Source organism: Lissotriton vulgaris, chromosome 5 (assembly GCF_964263255.1).
Source record: "Lissotriton vulgaris chromosome 5, aLisVul1.2, whole genome shotgun sequence".
NCBI classification, from domain to species: domain Eukaryota; kingdom Metazoa; phylum Chordata; class Amphibia; order Caudata; family Salamandridae; genus Lissotriton; species Lissotriton vulgaris.
The window spans coordinates 1,947,604,626-1,947,631,373 of record NC_141693.1 but is presented as its reverse complement, the minus strand read 5'-3'; the positions used below and the strand labels follow the sequence as shown (position 1 = coordinate 1,947,631,373).

The window sequence follows — 26,748 nt, the reverse complement described above, 5'->3', positions numbered from 1 at the left end:
GTCTTTGGAGTCGAGGACTGCTTTGTGGGCTTGGAAGCATCGGAAGCAGTCTTTGTGGGTTTCAGCACCGAAGATTTCGGTCTGGAAGCTATTTTGGTCAGCTTCGAAGCGTCCAGAAACAGGCTTCATTGTTTTCTGAGCCATCTTGTCTTTAGGAGTCGACGGTTTCAGAGTATGTTTCGGAACCGAACTTCTTTCGGTTTCGGTGCCAAGGGAGCTTATGGTATCGGCACGTGCGGTATGCTCAGTTCCGAGCTACCGGAAGGCTTTAATATTTTCTTTCGGAGCCGTGCTCGATGGCGGGGCTTTCGAAGCAGTGTTTAGGTTGCGACTGGGAGGAGTCGATAGTTATCGATATAGAAAGTTGTTTGGTAAAGTTTTTACGCGTCAAACTACCGGCCAAGTAGATTTCGAACCAGAGCGGAAAAGTTACATCCGAATACCGTGGCAGAAAAACACAATCTACGGATGGAGTTGATGCCCAAGCGCACTATTGTTCAAGGGAGGAGTCACCCATCTCGTGACTACAAAGACTTCTTCCAAGATGACAACAATATGCAATTATCCAAGCCCAACACCAGGTGGCGATCTAATGCTCAGTATGAGATCTGCAGCTCATATGCCTTGAACATGAGTTTTCAATTTAAAAACGAAACTCTGTTCCTTCTGAAACAGCTTGGTCTACACAGTCATTACTGTCCATTGACTCTAGGACCACCAACTTAAAATCAACAACACATGAGAAAACAACAGCCAAAAAACTGCCTGTTGGTTTGCGACATTTTTCTCCCTCGGCATCTATGGAAAAACCTCCCCTTTGTTCAAAAACAGAAGAGGGTCCCTGGAAATGGAATATGCTACTTACCAGTATGCATCTGTTCTTGGCATGTAGGGCTGCTGACATTCATATCTGTGCATAGATCACCGCCTAGTGTTGGGTCCGGATGATTGCACATTGTTGTCCTGGAAGAGTCTTCGAAGTATCACAAGATAGGTGGCTCCTCCCCCGGACTACAGTGCGCATGGGCATCCTCTCCATCCTCAGATTGTTTTTCGCCATTGTGGCAGTGATGGAGTATGATACAGTAAGTGATGTCCATGCTAGAGATTAATTCTTAGTGCTACAGCTGCGACAGGCACCGGGTAGGAGGGAAGGCGATATGAATGTCAGCAAACCTACATGCCAAGAACAGATGCATACTAGCATATTCCGTTCGAGGCATGTGGGCTGCTGAATTCATATCTGTGCATAGAATGTATAGCAGTTTCCCCCTTAGCGGTGGTTGCCTGTGCCAGCTGCAGCAGTCTGAAAAAGAGTCTTAAGTACAGCCTGTCCTACAGCTGCTTGGAGTGTACATCTACGCAGTAGTGTTTCGTAAATGTATGTATGGTAGTCCATGTTGCTGCTCTACATATGACTTCTAGATGAATGTTTCCCAGGAAAGCCATGGATGCCCATAACTTGCGTGTTGAATGAGCTCTTGGGGGAACTGTTAATGTGCGTTTAGCTTTCTGATAACAAATTTGTATGCACTTAACAATCCATCTGGCTATACCTGATTTGGAAATGGGGTTGCCTTTGTGCTGTGGTGAAAAGGCAACAAACAGTTGCTTAGTTTTCCTGAAAAGTTTTGTCCTGTCTATATAGTATAGGAGAGCTCTTTTAACGTCCAGGGTATGTAGAGCTCTTTCTGCCACTGAATCTGGATTTGGGAAGAACACTGGCAGTTCTATAGTTTGATTGATGTGAAACTGGGATACCACCTTTTTGGGTTTGTAGGTAGCACTACCCTATTTGCGTGTATTTGTATGATTGGCTCCTGAATAGTTAGGGCTTGCAGCTCACTAACTCTTCTAACTGATGTAATTGCCACTAAAAAAGCCACTTTCCACGTTAGGAATTGTATCTTACACGAGTGTAGAGGTTCAAAAGGTGGTCCCATCAGTCTGGTTAGAACCACGTTCAGGTTCCAGACAGGTGAAGGTGGGTGTCTTGGAGGAATCACTCGCTTGAGTCGCTCCATGAAAGCTTTAATAGCAGGTACTCTGAAGAGTGAAAGGTGCTGCCTGTTCTGAAGATAAGCTGCCACCACAGCTAAATGTATACGTATGGAACTGTAGGCTAGATTGCATCTGTGTAAATGTAACAGGTAACATATGATGTTTTGAGTGGATGCATCTAGCGGATTTATGTAATTATTGTTACAATAGATGACAAATCGTTTCCACTTCGCCGCATAGCATGCTCTGGTTGTAGGCCTTCTTGCCTCTTTGATAATATTCATACAGTCAGGAGGCAAGTTCAGGTAACCAAACTATGACTTCAGGAGCCAGATCGCAAGGTTCAACTGTTGCGGATCTGGGTGCTGAATGTCTCCATGGCTCTGCGTTAAAAGACTGGGTGTTAATCGCAGCCTTTGATGAGGCACCACGGAAAGTTCTAGGAACGTGGTGTACCATGGTTGCCTCGCCCACGTTGGAGCAACTAGGATGAGTGTCATTGAGTGTTGTCGCAGTTTGCGTGCCACTAGTGGTATGAGCGGGGCTGGGGGAAAAGCGTACGCAAACCTGCCTGACCAGTTAATCCATATCGCATTGCCCTGAGACTGCGGATGTGGAAACCTGGCGGCGAAGCTTTGGCATTTTGCTTTTTCCCTTCTGGCGAACAGGTCTATCTCTGGGTGACCCCACTGCTGGAAGTACGGTTGTAGCACTGAGGGATTTATCTCCCACTCGTGCATCTGGTGGCTGTGTCTGCTGAGCAGATCCGCCATCTGGTTGTCCCTGCCTGGGAGGTGTTCCGCCATGAGGAATATGTTCCTCTGAATGGCCCACTTCCACATGCTTTGCGCTAGATGTGACAACTGTGGAGAGTGTGTCCCTCCCTGCTTCTGTATGTAGTACATGGCAGTCATGTTGTCCGTCCGGATCAACTTGACTTTGTTGCACAAATGTACCTTGAACGCCTTCATCGCCATAAAGATTGCCATCAGTTCCAGCAGGTTGATGTGCATCTTCTTTTGCTGTGTCGTCCATAGTCCCTGCACTGTGTAATGGAGAACATGCGCTCCCCATCCCAGGAGAGATGCGTCCGTCGTAAGCACTATTTGTGGTACAGGATCTTGGAACGGTCGTCCCCTGCAAAGGTTTTGCGGGTTCCACCAATGCAGAGAGTTGTATGCACGACCGGTCACCAACACTAGGTCTTTTAATTGTCCTTGAGCCTGGTTCCACTGCCGTGCTGAGCACTCCTGAAGAGGACGCATGTGTAGTCTCGCGTGAGGGACTATGAAGATGCAGGAGGCCATCATGCCTATCAACTGCATAAACACCCGTGCTGGGAGTGAGTGTTGGGGTCTGAATCTTCGAATCAGCAATTGAATGCTGTTGATTCTTGCTGAGTTTGGCTGTGCCTTTGCTGCCAGAGTGTCTATTGTCGCCCCAGGTTCTGTTGTATGTGGGCGGGTTGGAGATGAGACTTTGTGTAGTTTAATGAGAATCCGAGGCAGTGTAGGAGGCGAATAGTGCGGGACATGTGGATGGCACATTGCTGGGCTGACTTTGCTTGGATAAGCCAGTCGTCCAGATAGGGGTAGACGTGAATATGGTTTCTCCGTAGGTGCGCAGCTACTGTCGCTAGGCACTTGGTAAACACCCTGGGGGCTGTTGTCACCCCGAAAGGCAGGACCTTGAACTGGTAGTGCGGATTCTGTATACTAAACCTGAGATACTTCCTGTGTGCTGGATGTATCGGTATGTGGAAATATGCGTCCTTTAGGTCTAGTGTTGCGAGGAAATCTCCCTGACTGAGCAATGGTAGAACCTGCTGTAAAATGAGCATGTGAAAATGTTCCGACAAGATGCATTGGTTTAGGGGCCTGAGGTCCAGTATTGGCCTGAGAGACCCGTCCTTTCTGGGGATTAAGAAGTACAGAGAGTACACCCCTGTACCCTTTTGCTGTATGGGGACGTTTTCTATAGCCCCTTTTTGCAGCATGCTTATGACTTCCTGCTGCAATAACTGTTGCAATAAGTGTATGTGCTCTGTGGACATAGGACGGTGTCTTGGGGGTATGTTGGGTGGAGTGGAGGTGAGCTCTAGACAATAGCCGTACTGAATAAGTTGTCTCACCCACCTGTCTGTGGTAATGCTCTCCCAGACTGGCAGGAACTGTTGTAATCGTCCCCCGACCGGTGTTACATAGTCACTGTTTAGTAATGGCGGAGGATCTGGTGTTGTTATTCCCTCGTCCTCTGCCCTTGCTGCTGTTGCCACGGTATCCACCTCTATTGTTCTGATTATAGGTGGTCTGCGTGCTCCCTTTATTGTATGGAGTCCGCTGGGATGCCTGGCCTCGTGTAGCTCCTCTGTTACCGGAGCGACGAAAGGAGCCTCCCCTGAATTGTTGTGACTGCAAGGCACCCATAGACTTGGCTGTCTCTGTTATTTTAATCTTCTCTAAGATTGTGTCCACATCAGGACCGAATAAAAAAATCAGGGTTCACAGGCTGATTTAGTAATGTGGTTTGAATCTCAGGTTTGAACCCAGAGATGCGCAACCAAGCATGTCTCCTGAGCATGACACTTGTGTTGATGGCCCTGGCTGCGGTGTCTGCTGCGTCTAGCGCACACTTAATGGATGCGTTGGATATGAGTTTTCCCTCTTGTATCAGTGTTCCTGCTACCTCCTTGTAGACATCAGGCAAATGTTGTAGCAGTTGCTCTAGTGTGTCATAGTGCGCCCTATCGTATCTGGCTAATAGGGCCTTTGTATTAGAAATTCTCCAGATTTTAGCTGCTTGAACAGCTACCCTTTTCCCAGAAGCTTCTAATATCTTAGACTCCTTGTCTGGAGGAGGAGCATCACCAGTAGTTTGTGAGTTGGCACGCTTACGGCATTTGATACCACCAACGAGTCCAATGGCAGCTGTGCCTTAATATATGTAGGGTCCACAGGCGCTGGTCTGTATTTTCTTTCAATAATGGCGTTAACAACCCTTGCTCTTGTGGTCTCCTTGAAAATGTCTCCTGCGTGTTTAAGGACACCTTTCAACATCAGCAATGTCTTGACTGATTTCTCTGAAGTGGAGAAAGTGTCAAACAGGAAGTCCTCTTCAATTGGGTCAGCATGCATTTCTACATCATGATTCTGTGCTGCCCTTTCTATTAATGCGTTAAACGCAGCTGTATCTTCTGTTGGCAAAGTTTTGACAGGATAAGAAGGAGTGTCAGGAATAGTCTGTGACTCCCCCTGTAGTGTAGTTCCTAGTTTCCCACTAGGCCCTGCGCATTGGAATAACATAAACAGTAGTATCGACGTGGAACTGCTTATATTCCAGGCCTCCACTGACTATGCTAAACTTAATTGGGTTGTGTTACCAACTAGCTCAGAGGTCACTGGAAACTTTCTTCTCTGCATAGGAAGTGATCAGCTTCCTTGCCACAGACAAGAAGGGATTCAGCTTTCCAACAACCGTGCAACATGACAACTTTGCTCCTCAGATCAAGAGTCAATCTCTAGGGTCGTGTGAAACAATAGACATGTATTTCACTCAGTCAGTCTAGTGAAGTTTACTTTCACGAGATGTAGAGAATAGAGAGACGGGCGTTTGTCAATAAAGGGTTAACATTTATTGAACAGTCTTTCTTCTCGTACAAGAGAAATGTATTGCCACAATTGCAAGACTTGTTATAATAAAAAGTACGTACAGTAAGATAAGGATTGCGAAATAGAACTGTAAAAGCATTGATATGGTTTCTTAGCCATACAATGGTTTAAAAGTAATAAAATATATACAGTCATATATACATTAGGCTAACATACTCAACTGGTGCTTCTAACTACGCCTACCCCAGTGTGCCTGACCTAAGCCTAACACGTGAAAAGGGGAGTAAGTAAGTAGCTTAAGTTAAGTTGGTTTTGCCAAGGTTTGTTTCAAGAATTCTCGTCTAAGGGTTTAGTCAACACCATACCTCTGAATAGAATGATGGAGGATTGGTATCTCCTTCAGGGGTCACTCTCGATATCCCAGTCACCCGTGAGGGCAGACCGGAAACGCCGGAGCTGGATTTCTCTGCACGAGAAAGGCAGCGGGTCTCTTCAGCGCGTCGAGGAAGGAGGGGGGACAGCGTCCGCGGGCAGCTGGAATCTGCTGGATGTCTTCGCAGAGGGACGGCTGTTCAGCTCCTAAGCGTACTGTACCATCGTTCGCGCTTTAGCAGCGATAATGGTATCAGCAGCTTCACCACCACAGGGACAGCAGGCTGCAGCGACAGAGTGCTAGATTTACCAACACGGGGTCGTGCAGGCAGCTGGCATCAGCAACAGTAGCTCTCCATTGCTTAAGGCAACGTTGGTATATTTATACCTGACAGGTGCCGGGTTTGACGCAAGTTTGCTGGACATAAGACGTCAATTAAAGATGTCACTAGGAAGTGATAGTTATCAGTTGCTCATTAGAGTTCCATTACTAATCAAAACACAGCAAGCGGGGATTTCCAGGTTTGCGGAGTTTTTATCTTGTTGAAGAACTCGGAGTGTTATCTAGGAATATCAGATAGTGACTACTGCTCTGTCATTGCACTAATTGGTCGCAAAGGAAGTGGCAGAGAGAACTATGCTGGAATGTGGCTCTGTTCGTGTGAGGCCAGAGATGACTTTTCAGAAAATCGCACTTGAACGGTTATGCCAATATAGGGAATAAATGGATTTATAGCCGAATAGGGGCATAAGGTCACAGTATCGATCAGGAACCTAGATAAACACGCAACACCCCGGGTCAACAGGGTCTATCCAGGCTTGAGTCTGGTCATCCTGATCCGTGTCCGCAGGGTAATTATATTGTTCATCATAGTCATACCCCATATCCTTATTAGTGTGTGTGGGTGAGTATGCAGAAGTGTCCTGGTCATGGTACCTTACAGTCTCAAAAAGGACAGGCGATGTTGAAGAATCCCTTTTCTTTTTGAGTGGAATTTTATATGATTCAAGAGGATTTTCCGACCTGATCTTCCTTTGATAAATAGTAAGTCTGCCAGATTCGGAGTCGATATGTAGTTTTGACTGCTCATTATAGGAGGGCTCTTGGTACACAATGTCCTCGTCTAGAGGATGACTCCTCTTTCCCATTGACACCTTTTTGGGTGTTTCGACCCCGGTTTTTGGATCGAGCGCCTTAGGGCGTGCAGTCGGGGGCAGTCCTAATTTTATCGGTGGCATAGTGTCTTTAGATAGACTGACCTTTTTCGGGGCCGGCGTCGATACAGGTCCGACCGAATTCGCCTTTTCGCCAATATGTTTTTGGCCCTGCGTTATCTTCTGCCTCGATTCGACGTGCTCTTTTGAGGCGCTTTTTGATTTCGGCTCGAGGCCTTTGACGAGCTGTGGCGTGTCAACACGTTGCTTCGGATCGAGAACCTTCCGAGGCTCGAGTCCCATGTTTGTGTCGCTGTCCGTCGACGTCTACCTTGTTGGCGGACGTGCTTGACTTTAGTGATGGACTTCAGCGCACCGATCTTCGGTCGACACCCTTTAGTTTCGACCCCGCAGGGTCGTCAACACTTTTTCTTTGTCGAATCCGATGGGTTCGAACTCTTCGATCCGAAGACTGTCTTCAGTAGTTTCGGTTTTGTTTTTGACTCGATGGCTTTCGGTTTCGCTTTAAATAGTTCGACCGATGGCTTGTGTGATATATTCTTAACCGGGCCGAGACGCGGGGCTATAGAATGTTCGTCATGGTCTTGGCTAAGGCCTTCTGGCGATGCCTGGACCTGAGCCCTTGGAAGCCTTTCAGTGTCTGTTCCGGGCCCCGTACCCACTGTTGGGCCTGGTTCATCGCTCGAGTCGTCATCACCGGCTCCAATGGGGTATCCGTCGTCCCTTACCTAGACGACGTTTTCATCCTCGACATTCTCTTCGTCGTCTTCATAATAGTTGGAGTCATGCTCCAAACCTGGATCCGACTGCTGTTCTGGATCCTCAGTCTCGACGACCTCATCATCTTCTTCATTGAAGATATTCACCGGGTCGGGCGCTGGCTTCGTCATCGTTTGCCTTGCTGCGCGTCGGAGCCTAAGCGTCGTCTTCGACATGAATCGAGCACAAGCTAGACAGTTGTCCTCATTGTGCTCCGGTGATAAGCACTTGTTGCACACCGGGTGTACATCGATGTGCGGGTACTTAAGAGTTACGAAGGGGGCATCGTTTGAACGGGCTCCGTTCCATCGATGATCGGGCCTCTGGTGTCGAAAAGGCCACGCGTCTCTCTTCGACGTCCTGCTCGAAAAGAACTGGAACAAAGTACTCGGCACCGATCGAAATAACAATACCCACGACCCCGAAGGCCTTTTGGCCTTTAGAAAGTTTCCAAACTTGAGTAAAGAAAAGTACATCCGAACCCAATGGTGGAAAAAAACAATCTGAGGATGGAGAGGATGCCCATACCCACTGTAGTCCGGGGGAGAAGCCACCTATCTTGTGATACTTCGAAGACTCTTCCAGGACAACAATGTGCAATCATCCGGACCCAACACTAGGCGGTGATCTATGCACATGTATGAATGTCAGCAGCCCTACATGCCAAGAACACTTATTACCGGGAGGGGGAGGCAGGGAAATACACTAGAACAAGAACGGACTTCTCCTCGGTATCCACTTAATATGCAGGTAATATATCCATCATACAGTGTCCCCTTTAGCCAATTTTTAAGACTAAGGAGAAATTATTTCACACCAGTTTTTCGCTGGAAAAACTTTTCCGCGCCACAATGTGGAGCCACCACCAAAAACTGTGAGAGTATGGGAACAGTGTGCGAAAAAGATGAAAAAAGAAAAGGAAATTGAATGGTGAAACAGCACCAGAAAGGACAATGCCAGGCACAGTATACTGAAAAATAGTGAAGGGAAAGAGCAGAGCACCGCTCTGAGAAGCAAACTCCCAAAAGTGAAGGCTAAACCCTCCCCGGAGGCAGAAGATGATGTGAAAAAACATTATGGCAGACAAAATCTGCAACCACAATATACAACTGTGAAGGGCAAAAAGTCCGGAACACATGAGCAATGACAATCCACCACAAGTCAACACCAGAAAGGGACGTTGTATCCCTTGTACGAGACCTATAGACTGAAGCAGAGCTAATAGACTTAACACTAATGGACCGCCGGGGAGGTGAGAGAACCCAAGGCGATTGAGATGTGGGGGGCTGGAGGAGGGCGGGGTCATGAATAGACCCCACACTGGACGACTCCGGTCGTAGGGACGTAAAAGGTCAAGAGTATACGGCCCAAACACGAGAATGGGTGTAGAGAGCAAGCAAAATAGAATGAAGCATCCTGTCGAGGAGTGAAGTGAAAGATGTCACCCTGCAGAAAGACAAAGCCACCCGGAGGGAGGCGAATGTAGAAAACCCAACCTGAAAATGTCCTTGCAGAACCGGGAGGATGGGTGGGCGTTAAAGAATATGCGGCTAGGCCGTATCTCTACAAGATACATCGTTACCGAAGGTAAGTAACTCGTTCATCTGAAGGAGACATCTAGCCGGTGATTCATTTACTTAGAATAGATACCAAAGCATACCCATAGAGGAGGCAGGTTTGCGACTGAACCCCACCAAGTTACAGAGAGGACTTAGCCGTCAACAAGGTGACGAAACACAGTGGGGACAGCAATGCTGGCGCAGCCAACACCCGACCACGAAGCTCTGAAAAAAGCGGAAAGCAATGGGAGGAAAAGGCACCACAAGCTGTGAAGAACAGCACGAAAACCCTTGTGTGTATACCGGTGGAGAGAAAGAAGCATAGAGCCAGAAATGCTGGTGCGAAAGTGAGGGTTTATGGCTTCGTAAAGAAGATGAACTAAGCCCAGGGTCAGATGGATCCACAGGATCCGATGCGTCGACAGGAAGCAAGGCCCAGAGAAAGGACAAAACAGTATGACAGAGGCAGCGCATACCGGTGGAGTATGCACAACAGTGGAAAAAAGCACTGCTGAACCTGCACCAGCTACGATAAGTGGGGTAACATTGGCAGGATGCCAACCCACGGCCAGGAAGTGCTGGTATTACCAGAAACACAAGACACTTCCAGTACACAGTTGCTCCTTCACAAAGACATGAGAGGCAGACAGCAACAAGCAGAAGCACCTAGAACAGGACCACAGTAAGACTGGTATTCATGTGGAAGTTAGGAATACAAATAGGCATACTGTGTGGACACCAAAACCACACCAAGTATAGGGAAATCCCCCTGTAGGGTAGCATGAGCAGCCCAGATAGGAAGGACTCATTACCAGGCAGGCAACCGTCAAAAAAGGTTTTCCGGCAAGCAGGATACAGAGAAGAGCTGGCAACATGAGCAGACCGGGGCGAAGACCACAGACACCATAGCAAGAAACATTGCCTGTGGTAAGAGCGCAGAGCAGATATATATTAAGAAAGATACACATCTAAAAAGGGGTGTGTTGCATAAAACAAGACAAAGGTACGCCATAAGTACCAACAGTCATGGTAAAGTAGAGATGGACATGACAATGTCCAGATCCGTAAGCGACATCAGCCACTCGTCCTGGAGGAGTCATGGTACCCCGCTAAACAGATGAGGAGATGGAGCAGGACACGAAAGTGGGAACAGTCAGGACCAACTTAATAGTCTAAGGATGTACAGACAAGACCACCCAAGAAAGCGAGTATCCTGAAGAGAACACTTCCCCTTAGAGTGTTATGGCAGGAACCCAAAGCAGAAGCATGGAAAACACCTGCGCGAAAAGCAGCAGGGAAATAGGACAAACATTTGCAATGCAATAGGTCTCGCATTAGGAAAGTTTGAGCTATTGGTATTGTAAATGACAAACTTTGTATTTCTGTTTTTTTTTTTAAATAGCGAAATTAATAGCTTTGTCATTTACAATGCCAATTGTTATAACTTTTGTAAATGTGACACCTATAGCATTTGTAATGCAATATGTGTTGTATTTACGTGACTTACATGTATTGATATTACAAATAACAATGGCTTATTTTTTTTAAATAATTAATACTTAAATAAAAGTTATTGTAATTTATAATGGCAATAGCTTAAACTTTTGTAAATAACTTTTGTGAAGATTATGTTCAGTGTATTTTATTGTGCCGAAAATCCAATTGCTGTGGGGGGGGGGGGGGGGGGGGGGGGGGGAAGGGGTGAGGGAGCACATTCCTTTGAAGTCTGATGCAGGCTGCCAAATTGTGTGCGATGTGGCTGGTATGTTAAAACAAGCTCTTGGTAATCGGAAACTGGGGTCAGAGCGGAATCCCAATGGATAGTGCCTGGGAAACAAATGTAGATTGGTGGATGAGGGCTTAGAAACTGGGCTACAGGCTGCCCACGGAAATTTGAGAACGTCGGGGGACAGTGGAGGACATGGAACCTTAAAGTAGGCCCGATGTGGAGAGGTCCTAGGAAAGGGGGGGGGAGGGGGGGGAAGAGAACTGAGGCAGGGCCTCTACAGGAGGAAACCATGGAACGCCCGCAGGGTTAGGAGTAAGCTTATCCATCAATCACTGATCGAACATGCATGGACTGTGGTGATGGTTAGGGGAGAACCGGTATGCTCACAGGTTTGTTTATTGCGGTTTGTCTCATGTATCAACTTAATAAAAGGAGGTTTTAAAAACAAAAAAAAACTGTACTGGCAAAGCCAAAAGGTCAGCTGGAACATTTCAAAGGCAAGACCTATTGGCTTTGTCATTACTTGCTATTATTGGTATTCCCATATTCATCCTGCCACGTTTTTCAGCCACCGTTTGGTTCTACCCATCACTGATGATGTCTGGAATGTTATCATTGCACCAGTCTTCGCTCATCACATTTCAGACGTTCAATAAATCCACGTAAGAAACTCCTTTTTTTCTACGGTTTTCATTTACAATCCAACTAACAGAACGCAAAGCCTACATTCACTCCAGTGGAGGCATATTTACCCTTTTAAAGAAAACGGCCTTCGTCATCCTGCAATGCTAGTCATAAAATTGTACAACACTGGAAATATGAGCTGCTGTGCCAGGAAGTACAGCTGTGAGCAGCGCTAGTCACGCATGGACACACGTATGAGGTAGAGGTGGTCTTGCTTTTGCTCTGCCCAACCCCCATCAACACTTGGCTGTGTCTCATTCTGTCCCACAAGGGCCCTCTTGACCTGCCTGAATCCCACGTACATAGCCTCCTCGAAGCCCTTTTAAAGTACACCAGGTTGACTAGGTTTGGAACGTGCGCCCACACTAGGGCTCCGCAGAGTTCCCTACACGAAGATGCTACCATTGAAATGGTTGCTGGGCTTTTGGCAAATACAAGCAGGAATGGCCTTATCCCGCTGGGGCACAGGGGATTGTACTACGGCTGGAGATCTCTACCAAAATGAAGTCTTCCTCACCAAAAATGAGGCCGAGGAATACTATCAACTACCTCGCGGCAAATTCCTGCAAAACGCTAAGATCTCCCACTCATTCCATGAGATATGCCGGCGGCCCACCTTCCCCGCAGAGCCGGAGGCGTCCCATACACTACAGCGGCTATTGGACCCTGGCACCACTGGGGAAATGACCGCTCGCATTTATTAAGCCCTGAAACTGACCTTCAGGGTGGACGTGGAGCCAACTCGGAACAGGTGGTCAGAAGACTTACCTCTTCCCACACAGGCGCGGATATGCGACAGGCATAAGAAGTGGCAAGCAATTCTCGGTTTAAACTCATATAGTTTCATCATTTACACCCCACTTACCTCAACCCCAGAGGCTCCAGAAGATGTATGCAACACACTCCTCTGGATGCCCACGCTGCGGGTTCGAACCAGCTACGTTCATGAGGAACCATTGGGCCAAAACGTTGTCAGATTACCGGGGTCTAGCTCGAGACCACAACCAAACACTGCCTCCTAAGCATAATTCTGGCACCCAAAAAGGGGATCAAAATGCGGTATAAATGTACTCTACTGGGTCTGGTACTGGCTAAACATCACTTTGCGATACATTGGACACGCCGCTCGCCGGTTCGGGACATGCCCGCCCTCCCTCCCTCCCTCCCTGATCGAAGCGCCAGCTCCAGAAGGAGGTGTTTCACGCGGACTGAAGACAGCAAAACTGAAACAGGGCTGCGACTAAGAGGGCGGGGGCTGCCCGTGCATGCGCGCTCTTTGCAATGAAGAGGGAGCCCCGGTGCAGGCAGCTGAAGCCCAGGGTCCCAGGAGGGGGCCGGGTGAAGACCAGCGCTGCCGGGCTCCCTTGCCGAGACTGACCCGCTGCCTGCCGAGGGAGAGAGGGACACAGAACATGCGGAAAGAGCCCGGTAAGTGGGGGTGAATGGGGCGGGGGAAATGTGTGCGTGTGTATGTCTGTCTGTGTGTGTGTCTGTCTGTCTGTCTGTCTGTGTGTCTGTCTGTCTGTGTGTCTGTCTGTGTGTCTGTCTGTCTGTGTGTCTGTCTGTCTGTCTGTGTGTGTGTCTGTCTGTCTGTCTGTGTGTCTGTCTGTCTGTCTGTGTGTCTGTCTGTCTGTCTGTCTGTGTGTCTGTCTGTCTGTGTGTCTGTCTGTGTGTGTGTCTGTCTGTGTGTCTGTCTGTGTGTCTGTCTGTCTGTGTGTCTGTCTGTCTGTGTGTCTGTCTGTCTGTCTGTGTGTGTGTCTGTCTGTCTGTCTGTGTGTCTGTCTGTCTGTCTGTCTGTGTGTCTGTCTGTCTGTCTGTCTGTCTGTCTGTCTGTCTGTGTCTGTCTGTCTGTGTGTCTGTGTGTCTGTCTGTCTGTCTGTCTGTCTGTCTGTCTGTCTGTCTGTCTGTCTGTGTGTGTGTGTGTGTGTGTGTGTGTGTGCGCGTGTGTGTATGTATGAGTTATACACTTCCTGGCAATGTGGGACAGGAGATGTGCACGGCGTGTGAGTGAACGTACACGCTCACATGGGGGAATCTCCTGCACGTGCACATGCCCTGTCTCACATTCCAAGGAAGTGGGTAACAATAGATACTTCGCTGGACGCAATGGTTCACATTGCTTTTACCAGCTCGAACTAAAAAACTCCTGTTTAGGAGGTGCCCAGAAAATGAGGGCACAAGGCAGTGGATAGCATAGACGAACATGCCGCCTATAGACAAGTCCAGACAGGGCTGAAGTACAAGAAAGGATTACCCACTCCGAAGAGTGGAGTGTACAACTAGTCACTGCAGAAGCAGAAGAACGAGCGCAGGCACCCCATGATAGCGAACATATCAGGGTGCACCCACACTACGAGCAAAAACTGAAGTGTGCCGTGCTCTGCCCCTGCGCTATATGATGGCAGGGCGTCAGCCACGGAAAAACTGTGCCGGAACATAAGAGAACAAGGGGAGCATAGCGAAGCTGAAAAACGCCCCTGGAAAGGCTAGGCTAGGCAGAAGCTTCACAGTAGGGAACCCCTACCGATGCTTGGAAGTACTATGGACAACCATAGACCCCTAACAATAATTGAAAGTGCAATAGAGCAACACCAACCTGTGGGTCGCATACCAGCAGAAAGATAGGACAGACTGATTCACAGAAGAAGCTCTGTGAGGAAGAATCCACAGGAGCGTAGCAAGGCTTCCTTGTGAGAAGGCAACTACATAATAGCCAGCAAATACCCCACATAGGGTAAGTCTTCACCCCCGCAAGGGGGCTCCTCTTGAGACAAGCTCACCGATAGAGTACTAAAAGGAAGGCAAAATTAGCTGACCAGCTGTAATGAACAAAGGCAAACATGGCAGAGTATCCGCCTAGACAATCTAGGTATTATGTCATGAACCCAGGGTCCCAAACAAACAAGGCAACGCTGCCTATGCACAAGAAAAAGATAAGCCAGATGGACGAGAAAGGCAGGCCGCAAGGGCCAGACAATCACAGGAGACCAAATACAAAAAGGACAAAATACCTGCCAATCAGATTCAATTATAGGCCTAACGAAGAGGTCCTAAAATAAATTTAGAACCACCTGAACCTCAAGGAATCATATCAAAACATGATAACAAATATATAGGAATTTTATTAGTTAGAAAACATTTTTTTCTCCAATACATAATTTCCAGGCCACAAAGCTTTTTTTTTTTAAAAACTTCAAATGGATCATCAATACAGTCCCACATACATACAAAGCTCTCATACCATCATACATTCTAGAATACCATACAATTCATACCACACAGGCAACAAATCCGCAAGTACATAACAGCCATGGGCTGATCTAATTGTTGTAGATGGAAAACAATCATCTGGGGGATGGAAAGAAGATCAGTCAGCTTATCCCCATATGAGAAAGACGCCGACGCGCGTTTCAGTGTTAAGCCCCAGACGGGGCTACACCTTCCTCAGGGCGGAGATGTACAATTCACAGTGGGACACAATATCTATAGAAGAAATGCATAGTTCAGAAACAATCAAAACTAGCTAATCCATTTAATCAGAGGGCATGATAGTTCGGGGGGTTAAAGAACAGAAGTATTCTATAACGATAAATAAGAAGTAGTAGGAGACTGGGAAAGACTGCAAAATTCACATATATGACACACACAATAAATTTGCATCAAAGAAAACAACATTACAGATTTAAGCAGAAACATAGAGGAGAAAGAGGAAATATGAATTTAATAAAATTACAGAACATACCTACATTAGGCAGAAAGAACAATAAGTAAAAACCAGACACAGAAATATGAAATTAGGAATCAGGTAGAAAAAATACATAAGATACACCGGAAAATCTTGAAGTGATAAGACACAGGAATGATGTGTAATTCACATAAACACCCACAGTGATTAGAGCAAACATACACTAAAGAATTGAGCTCAAAGTAGTCCGTACCAATTTAAAATGGAGGCACGCCAAATTTCAAGTAGATAGACTGGCCTCAGAGGGCCAGGCAATTACGGGATCCCAAAATTAGAGGTTTCACACTGAGCTCTGTGGGGAACATAGGACGTTATATACAAGAGGCTGCTTCTCAATGTTACGATAAAGATACTCAAACAACCCACTAGGGACCCTGAGAGAGGTAATTTTTCGCAATGTAGGAACCTACCATGCGAGGTCACATCCGTTTTTAAGGGCCGCGTCCACAATAAATCCTTTCCAGTAGCAACGATCATGGGAAGTTGAAATAGGATAGATCGGTACGTCTGGAAGCACCCTTTAACGGGTAAGTTACGATCAAGGGAAAATTTCAAATTTCTACAAAATGATAAAAACAACTCAATAAGTGTTTAAGAATAAAAACTGAAGTGGGAATCAGAGAGAACTTCGAATCAGGGGGAGCAGACTAGTATGGAGCCCGCACAAGACTAGCACCAAGCCTATAGATCATACTGCATTTAAATGGTTAAGATAGGCGGCGTAAGATGGACACCCAAAAGTGGGTGGAATTAGCGTAAAAAGAGGCCGACTAACACCAAACCTAAACGTGAGATAAAACGTTTTTTAGTAATAACATACACGTAGACCTAAGAGGTAGGCGGGCGGGGCACCCTAGATAGCATAGCCTGCTGATAAGTAGACTAAGGAGGTAGTACCAGTGCAATTACGGTTACACATATATGAACCCCATTTTACGTAAAAATCCACCCCATGGGTTAAATAAGGGGCCACCTAGAGGGGACAAGGGGCTGACATGGTATCCCCTATAGCGTATCACCAGCGCGGGGGCAATAAACTAAAAGTGTTACTGAAAGGCCACCATCTGCGTCGCGTTCCTGACCCACCAATAGTCGCCCAACTTACCGAAGATAGATGGAAGATATTCGCAAAGTATATACTTCTGTCGGTAGTACGATGTGCCAGAAGATTCCCGCAGCATCAAGAGTCATGATTATATTAAATCCGCGCTTGATTAAAAAGTCGCGGGTGGGCGCATAGTTACGTCAGACGACCTTGGGATAGTAGACATAGGAGAAAGACTATAGGCACTACGGTCGCTGCATCAGATGAAGGGGCGGCTAGATTATAATATCAACTCACCCCATAGATAAACATTCCAGAACCTGCTATATATACTGGAGAAAACAAAAGAGGGGACCAAAAATGAAACCACTGCAAAGTGAAAATAAACTATCTGAGTCAGTAGAATAAAAAGCCACACCCGCATGCGTGCTGATATTCGATGACTATAACCCATTAGTGAGTTTAAATCTAAAAATCAACAGATCAACAGAATGAGCAAAATGAACCCTGAGCCCACCAAAAACAAAACACAAATGGGACATATATATAAAATAATCAAAACAAGAAGGGGGAACAGGCTGGTTCAAATACTCCAGCATGCTAAAACAGCAGGCACAATATGTAGTCCAAAAAAAATAATTTACAGAAAAAACCTAACTATAGGAAAACAAAGGAGGGGGGTAGCAATGGCAGAGCGGAAGAAGGCTGCAAGGTGAAAGACGCCTGGACAACAAGACCCTGAGCTCTAGGGTGGAGGGACAAGCAGACCGGATCATCTGGGGCCGGGAGATGGCTGCAAGCAAAAGGGCCCGATCAACAGGGTCACCAGATGAGGGTCATGCCCAAGTACCAAGCAGGATGTCAAACAAAGATACACCAAGGGGCAGCAAAGGCTCCACGTCCACAGGCTCCAAGTAGAGGAGATCCAGTAAAAGATCAGAGAGCAGGGAAAGCACAGAGAGCTGCAAGTGAAGAATATCCGTAGCCCTGTGAACAGCCCTTGCGAAAGCCACACTAGCCTCTGTCGCCATTCTGGGGGGGGGGGCGACAACTAACCATCAGTCTGGGACGGTTGGAGGCTAACTCGTCCACTAGACAGTAAAGGTGGAGGAGCGTGAGGATGATCTGAAAGCCATGGAGTGCTAGGCACCTGCACCAAGCCCAGAGGGATCTCATCCTCCTGTAACAGATGAGCCGTAGGCGCCGGCGTCGACAGACGTCAAGACTGTCGTATCGACGTCAAGAACCTCCAGAGAGGACTCAACGTGGGAGCAGCCCGAGAGCGACTCGATCTTCACCTGCGAGGAGGAAAGAGGGCTATGCAGCGACTGGACAGGTGGGCTGAACGGAGGACTAGGATGCCCTTTCGGGCTGTGTCCCGACATTGTATCAACTCTGCAACCGAAGTATATGCACATCGCCGGCGCAGTGGACGAATCCGCCGGTGAAGACCCGACTTGAGTGCCTTCCTCCGATGCGGGACCCGAAGGCGCACCAGGGAGAGGGTGTGACCCGAAGGAGGACTGGAGCGCCCTTGAAGCACAAGTTACTACTTGTGTAACGATATATCTGTAGGAGACATTAGTTAGTGATAGATTCCTTACCTTAGAATATACCCAGGCATCAGACTGGATCCGGAAACTTTTGCGTAGCAGTACCCTTGCGCGTTGGTAGGCGTGGGCGCCGTGATGATGTCGTCGGAGTACTTAGACGCCGCCTCCGCGTGCTGACGTCAGCTCTTAGCCACAGCTTTTCCACGCCAGAAGCGCAGAGCCATGACAAAAACCAACACTGGTGCCAAGAAACTAGGGCCCTGAAAGGGGATGACCTTAACCCTAGATATCGGTTCGCAGAACGGGGAGGATGGATGGGTCGGTAAGGAATCTATCACTAACTAATGTCTCTTACAGATATATCGTTACACAAGTAGTAACTTGTGCATCTGAAAGAGACACGTTAGTGATAGATTACTTATCTTCGAATAGATACCCCAGCAATACCATCCCCGTGGTGGTGGGTCTGCGAACCAATAATCACACCAGAAAGTCCTGGAGGACGGAACGGCCAAAGTAGCCGTCCCTCCGGACTTGACTGTCCAGGCAATAGTGTCTTGCAAACGTCTGCAGCGAGGCCCACGTAGCTGCCTGGCAAATGTCCTGCAAGGGCAAACCTCGGCCCAAGGCAGTAGAAGTGGCCATGGCTCGAGTAGAATGAGCCCTCAGCCCAACAGGGGGTTCCTTCTTAGCGAAGGAGTAACACGCCTGGATGCACAAGATAATCCATCGGGAAATGACACCGCTTGTGCACCGCTTTCCCTTTCTTAGCGCCCGCGTACCCAACAAAGAGTTGATCATCCACCCGGAACTGTTGTGTGCGATTCAGACAAAATGAGAGCGCACGTTTTGGGTCCAGACGGTGGAGCCGCTCCTCCTCTCTCGAGGGGTGCGGAGGCGGAAAGAAGGTGGGCAACGTGATGGATTGCCCAATGTGGAAGGCCGTGACTACCTTGGGAAGGAAAGAGGGCCTTGTCCGTAATACAAGCTTGTCCGGATGGACTGAAAGGAAAGGAGGCTTACAAGACAGAGCCTGGAGCTCACTCACTCTCCTGGCAGAGGTGATGGCTACCAGGAAGGCAGTCTTCAAAGAAAGAAGGCGAAGAGGACAGTTGTGAAGTGGCTCAAAGGGAGCGCACATCAGAAACAAGGTTCAAGTCCCACTGAGGCATCACGAAGGGAACAGGAGGAAAGGTATGAGTGATGCCCTTCAGGAATCGATTAACTATAATGGACTTGAACAAAGAAGGTTGGTCAGGTAGCCTCAGAAAGGCTGAAAGAGCCGAATGATAGCCCTTGACAGTGCCCAGAGCAGAGCCCTGCTGGGCAAGAGAGAGAAGAAAGAGGAGAACTTTAGAGAGAGGGGTATTTGAGGGGATCCAAAGCCTTTGCTGTGCACCATGCCACAAATCTGTTCCACCTGCAGGCGTATACCGTCTTTGTGGAGGGACGCCTGGCTGCCAGAATGATGTTGCAAACTTCAGGAGGCAAGTCAAATGGCCTCAACTGTCGCCGCTCAATCTCCAAGCATGGAGGTGGAGACTGGACAGGTTCGGGTGGAGGACCGTCCCCTGCTGCTGCGACAGAAGGTCCTCCTGAAGAGGCAGACGAACCGGGGGATCGACTGACATACTGAGTAGCTCGGGATACCAGTACCTTCGTGCCCAGTCCGGAGCCACAAGGATGACTTGTGCCCTGTCGCGCTTGATCTTCTTCAGCACTCTGGGCAGAAGTGGTATAGGCGGAAAGGCGTACAACAGACCGCAGCTCCACTCGCGACGAAAAGCGTCTCAGAGCGAGTGCCGCCTTGGAAATTCCAACGCGCAGAACTGATGACATTGCGCGTTCTCTTCGGTGGCGAATAGATCTAACCAAGGCTCTCCCCATCGCAGAAAGAGGCCTTGCGCCACGTCCGAGTTCAGACGCCATTCGTGATCCATCGAGCACCGACGGCTGAGTTCGTCCGCCCTGGCGTTCAGAGAACCTGCCAGGTGTTGAACCATCAGAGTCACGCCCTGATGTTCCAGCCATTGCCAGAGACGCAGAGCCTCCTGGCAAAGGGTCCACGACCCCACTCCGCCCTATTTGTTGCAGTACCACATGGCGGTGGTGTTGCCCGTGAACACTTGCACTGCACTCCCTCGGACAGACGGGAGGAATGCCTTTAGTGCCAGACGAATCGCCCGCAGCTCCAACAGATTGATATGGAGCCGGGACTCCGCCGGAGACCAGAGCCCCCTGATCCCCGCCTCTCCCAAGTGGCCTCCCCAGCCCTGGAGGGACGCGTCCGTCACAACTACGTGCTCCGGTTGGGGAAGGGAGAGGGATCTGCCGTTGACCCAATCGCAGTCCGTGGGCCACCACTGCAGCTGTCTCGCAGTGCCCTCCGAGATCAGGACATGGTCGGACAGGTTGCCCTGATGCTGGGCCCACTGAAACTTCAGGTCCCACTGCAGAGCCCGCATCCGCCACCGTGCGTGATGCACCAGAAGGATGCAGGAGGCCATCAGCCCCAGAAGCCGCAGCGTCAACCTGACCGAAACTCGGGATAACGGCCCGAAGATCGGATTCAGAGCCTGTATATCCCGAACCCGCTGTTCGGGCGGGTATACCCGAAACTGCGCCGAGTCGAGAACCGCTCCGATGAAGAGGAGCTTCTGAGAGGGGCACAGGTGTGACTTCTGCACATTCAGGAGATCCGCCGTAGTCTGGAGGTGGCTGACGACTGTTTGGGGCGAGCCCACCTTCAACAACCAGTCGTCGAGGTAGAGGAGGGACTGACACCCCTAACCTGCGCAGATAAGCTGCGACCCCTGCCATCACCTTCGTGAACACCCGTGGGGCGCTGGTAAGGCCAAAGGGGAGCACGGTAAACTGAAAGTGCTCGTGGCCTACCGTGAACCGCAGGTAACGCCGGTGGGCGGCAGGATGGGGATGTGGAAATACGCGTCCTGCAAGTCCAACTCTACCATCCAGTCTCCTGGGTCTAGGGCAGCCAAGACCTGAGCCAGTGTCAGCATTTTGAACTTCTCCTTCCGGAGGAAGCCGTTGACATTCCTCAGATCCAAGATAGGGCGTAGGCCCCCTTTGCCCTTCTTGGGTACCAGGAAGTAGTGGGAGTAGCAACCACGTCCTACTTCTGGCCCAGGAACGCGCTCGATGGCCCCATTGGCCAAGAGGGCCGAAACTTCCTCCTGCAGGAGCCGCAAGTGATCCCCCGATACGCGGTGGTGTTGCGGTGGCATGGCTTGAGGGGTCGTCTCGAAGGGGAGGGAGTAGCGTGGTGTTGCGGTGGCATGGCTTGAGGGGTCGTCTCGAAGGGGAGGGAGTAGCCCCTTCGGACGATCTGCAGCACCCACCTGTCCGAAGTGACAGTGCGCCAGTGAGAGTGGTGATGGCGAACCCTGCCTCCCACTGGCGTCACATGGGCCGAAAAGCACGGACTTGGAGGGTTTAGAGGTGGATGCCGCGGGGGCAGGTGTGGACTGACTCCGCCTGTTTCCCCGACCACCTCCACGGCAGTTCCCACGGCCGCCGCCGCCGCGCTGGACGACAGTTTGCGGTGAGTGGCTGTCGGCACGTGTGGGGACGCCCCTTCCTTGGCCGCGAAAGGCACCTGTTTGCTGGCGCGGGGCCGAGAGGCCCAAGGACTTGGCCGTAGCCCTGGAGTCCTTAAAGCGCTCAAGCGCGTGGTCTGCCTTGTCGCCAAAGAGGCGACGGCCATCGAACGGCATGTCCATAAGGGTGTTTTGGACGTCTGCCGAAAAATTGGCGGATCTCAGCCAGGCGTGGCATCGTACCGCCACTGTCGTAGCCATCGCTCTGTCCAGCGAGTCAGTAGTATCCAGCCCACACCTGATTGACTACTTGGCTGCGTCCCGGCCCTCCACAAGGGCTTGGTCGAGTTTGGCCCGTACCTCCAACGGGCACTCTGGCAGCACTTCCGCCACCGTCTCCCACAGAGAGTGGGTGTAGCGGCCCAAGAGGCATGCGGTGTTGGAAGACCGCAGTCCCAAACTAAGGGACGAGAAGATCTTCTTGCCTTGGGTTCTCGTACCTCTTGGATTCCCTGTCCGGCGGGGCCGTCGGGAATGCGGTCTGGGAATTAGAGGCCTGGATGACCAGACTCTCGGGGGTGGGGTGGGAGGACAGAAAACATGGGTCGCCCGGAGCCAGGCGGTGGCGTCTGGCCACGTTCCTATCTACATGCGAACCCGTTGCAGGTTTGGACCAAGTGCCCAAAAGAATGTCTGTCAAGGCCTCATTAAACGGCAGCAGAGGCTCCATGGAGCATGACTGCGGCTTAAGGACCTCAGTGAGGAGGTTAGTCCTCATGGCCGCGACGGGGAGGTCAAGGCCCAAGGCCTTGGCAGCCCTCGTCAACACCACACCCTAGGTAGCTCCCTCCTCCGAAGCCACGGTAGGAGGAGAGACAAATCCAGTGTCTGGAGAGGTGTCCAGGCCACTGGCCTCCCCAAGGTCTCCTGCCCAGTCCATGTTAGACTGGCACTCCCTGGCCAGAGGGTCCTCAGACCCCTCCCAATCCTCCTCATCCCTCATCTCCTGAGATTCAGGGTCGGAATTGTATGAGGTCGGCTCGTAGAAGCTAAAATCTCCAAACGGCGTCGGGATCGGCGCCGATAGGCGTCGTCCCGAGGTCGGAACCGAATGAGAGGAGGCATCGGGGACGGTGCCGCCCGAGGACGGCGCCGGAGGGGACACCACACGGACCGACGCCGGGGGGGTCGTAAGGTCCACCAGTGACGATCCATCGCCGAGGACCGCTGTACCCGGAGGCGCCGGGCCCGAGGGCACTGGCGGTGTCGGGATAGTGGGGCCCTGCGGCGCCGGGCCCGAAGGCGTCGGCGGTGTCGGGCCGAAGGACCCGACGGCGGTCGGGTCAAAGCCCCCGACCCACTAGGGCCCCCAGACGGGTTCGCTGGGCCCGAAGGCGCCGCGGAACCCGTCGGAGGAGAAAGGGACCTCATGGCCATGAGAAAACGCTCAATCTCCTCCGGCGTCGCGTTCAGCCCAGGGACCGAAGGGTATGGGGCCGGACGCGGCGCCTGCGACTCCCGAGGAGCCGCGTGGGCGGTGTCACCCGAACTCCCGGCCGCATCGCGCGAGCGTCAGGGGGAGTCAGAAGAGCGATGATGTCTCTTCGACTTCTTATGCTTCTTACCGGACGACTTGGACCCGGAGGAGTGGTGCCGACTCCCGGAGCTGTGATGGCTCCGTCCCCGCGACCTGTCCCTCGACCTCCCGAGGGACAGGGACCTCATACGGCGCGGGGCCGACTGCCGGAGATTGAGTCGCCTGCGGGACCGCTCCCGCCTGGCCTTCTTAGAAAGGGCCCGACAGTCGGGGCAGGCCTCGTCGTCATGGTCGACGCCCAAACACGTCAGGCACAGGCGGTGGGGATCCGTGACCGACATGGTACGGTCGCACTCGTCGTAATGCTTGAATCCGGACATCCCTACAGGCACCGTCGGAGTCGTACAGACTTCGAAATGGATCAAAAGATCACCAAAAGTTAGTCAAAAAGTGACTAGGGAACTGCTCTTTCCAGATCTGCGCTGGCTGGCGCGGAAAAAAGAAGAACTGACGTCAGCACGCGGAGGCGGCGTGTAAGTACTCCGACGACGTCATCACGGCGCCCACGACGGACGCTGAGCCACAGACGACGCCTACCGACGCGCAAGGGTACTGCTACGCAAAAGTTTCCGGATACAGTCTGACGCCATGGGAAAAATTCTAAGGTAAGGAATCTATCACTAACGTGTCTATTTCAGATTGGGCCTCCATCTGGGTCCTCGTCGCTCTGATACACGGAAAGGGTGGGTATGGGGGGAGACAACTCCTGGGCGCCTGTGCCTGGCAAAGAGAGCAGCGGGCCCCAAGCGTCAGGGTTACGGGAGGGGGACCTGAGTGACTTATGCTTGTGCTTACCTGTCTCCAAACGAAGTCCGCGGGAACGACCCAGAGAGTGGGCCCGATCCCATGAGGGAGATCAGCAGCGTGAAAGGCGCAGAACCGGACATCCGGGTGGCCAGCCGCTTCATACGACGCTCCCTGAGGGACTTTGGTTTTTAATTGCCAACAGGCGTCGCACTCTGCAGAGTTGTGGTGCACTCCCAGGCACCACATACATATTGCGTGCGGATCCGTGACAGGCATTTGTCGCATACAGGTCTCACACGCCTTAAAGCCCGAAGGCATCGCACACTGTGTGGTGACACCAAAGGCGTCAAGGAACCGATGGTTTTCCTGGGCCCACGTTGGGACGCGGAAAAGAAGAAAACTGATGTAGGCGCGCTGGAAGAGGCTTATATGGCTCCACTGACGGCACGTCCGTGGACGTCACGGTGGAGCCCTGCGGCATCGCCCCCCGGTGCGCATAGGTCCTGCTGCGGAAAGTTTTCCGGATCCAGTCTGACGCCTGGGGATATTCTAAGTTAAGGAATATAAGTTAAGGAATCTGTGGCTAGATGGGTCTACCTGATTCTTTAATTTGAGCGACCGGATCAAGTGGGAACTCAGAAAGTTCACGAAATGTAACACAGAATGGGTCGTCTATCTGATCACATGCCCATGTGGCCTCCACTACATAGGAAAGTGAGAATTTTTATCTGTGAACATAGGAGCAATGTACTCTGAGTGCGTACCACCAAAACGGCAGCACATTACATTGAGAAACAACACACCGTTCGTGATTTTAAGTGGGTGGTCCTGGAATCAATGGACAGTAAGGAGACTGTGGAAACCAAGCTGTTTGCGAAGGAACAGAGATGGGTTTTTAAATTGAAAACGCATATATCAGGATTAAATGATAATACACCATGGAGTAATTTTGTAAAATAAGAGGCCTACTGAAACTACAGCAGGGCGGTACCAAGATCACCTCGTATCACCGATATCATCCCATTCTCTATGGGTTAGTGTATTATCAAGATAACAGCCTGATCAATGTGTCTGTTTTGGGTATCATGGAATTTTAATTACCCATAAATGACAAGCCACAGGGCTAGTTTAACACCGCCACATAAATCTCTTATTTTTCTACTGACAGATCATCCCAAATGCAGGGTCAAAGTTTGCTACTATAAATGACAGTTCTTTTTTGGCAGCTTGTGGTCTAAATCACAAACCATTGATATGGTTTACTTTTCTATAAATTCCAAAAATGTGTTGCTTAATTTCTCCTCCATTCACATTAGCTCTGGCCTTTTCAGTACATGCACAAACAAAGAATCACTCTAGATCGCATGTACCTTTTAGGAAACGAATAAAATCTTGGCTCTTCCCCTAGTTCCCCTGCCACGTCCACCCCCCATAATCAGTTCCCATTGCTTCTAACTCAGGAGTAAGCTCTCAGCGCCAGGATACCTGCCAGGTGACAGCTGCGCTCTATAAGTGTTTCAAATAAATAAATATGAATTACCAGCCTAGTGAGTAAAGAGATATTCCTCACTTCTTGATTGTGCCATAACGGGCGGCCATCTTTGTTTTGTACACACTCTAGTCCCCCCCCCCCGTGGCACTGGCAATACATGGCTATGCTTAGGTGTACTCTCAGTAAGGCAAAGGAAGAAATAAGATATTCCTCACCTATTGGTTGTGCCAGAACGAGCTGCAATTTTTGTTTGTACTGGCTCGAGTCTCCCATTAGACACTCACAATGCATAGCTACGCTTATGTGCACTTGAGCCCTTCAAATTCAGAATCCACATCGGCACCGGTAAGATGTGGTTCCCGAGTGGATCTTTTAGGTAATCCAGTGAAATCCTTGCTTTGACGAGGTGAGTGCACGGCACCCCACAGCCCTAAAGCCTTTACTGCTATGAGATCGTTCCTAATAAGGGTTTCCCAAATGTATTTAAAGCTTACTCTAGATGCGTTTTTTACCTACAGTGTGTGACTAAAAGCAGGGCTTCCAGCTGGAAAAACCATGAAGCCTAGGCGTTGACCAGGAAAAGTATGTGTTTGTTATATGTGTGTTTGTCAGTTACTTGGGGTATTTCTTTTTTGCTTTATTTTAGGAGTGTCTGACACAATTATTAAGAGATCGACAGCCACAACAGTGAATGTAAGTGACATTTCACGTATAACAATGTTTGAAGTATGCATTAATACAAAACCACCACTCTAGATGTGCCGTATGGAATCAGGTTTGGACCATGATAATAAGTCACCATTGTTTTCACTAAAAATGGTGTCCACCCACAAATGAGGGGGTGTATTTGGCATCCCCTCACAGCATAACTGAGACAATAGTGGAGATATTAAAATGATTGTTCTTTAACTTTTTTTCATTTCAGATAATTCCCAATGGGATTATCAGGTGATATAAATTCTGTATTGCATCAGTATATTTCTGTATTATAGTGCGATTGAGGTACTTCTTTTGAGTTGGATTTAGTGAACCAGCATTAGGAGTAATACTAGGTATACAAATGTCAGATACTAGGTCCTGAAGAGTAGACGTAGGGGTAGGCCAGACACATGCAGACAGTTAGG

General features: G+C 49.7%; 1 protein-coding gene across 1 annotated transcript in view; it reads right to left on the bottom strand.

Annotated features, from left to right (window-relative positions):
- Positions 1 to 26,748, bottom strand: part of PRRC2A (proline rich coiled-coil 2A) — a 1,005,169-nt gene that overhangs the window by 568,765 nt on the left and 409,656 nt on the right. The window lies entirely within an intron of this gene.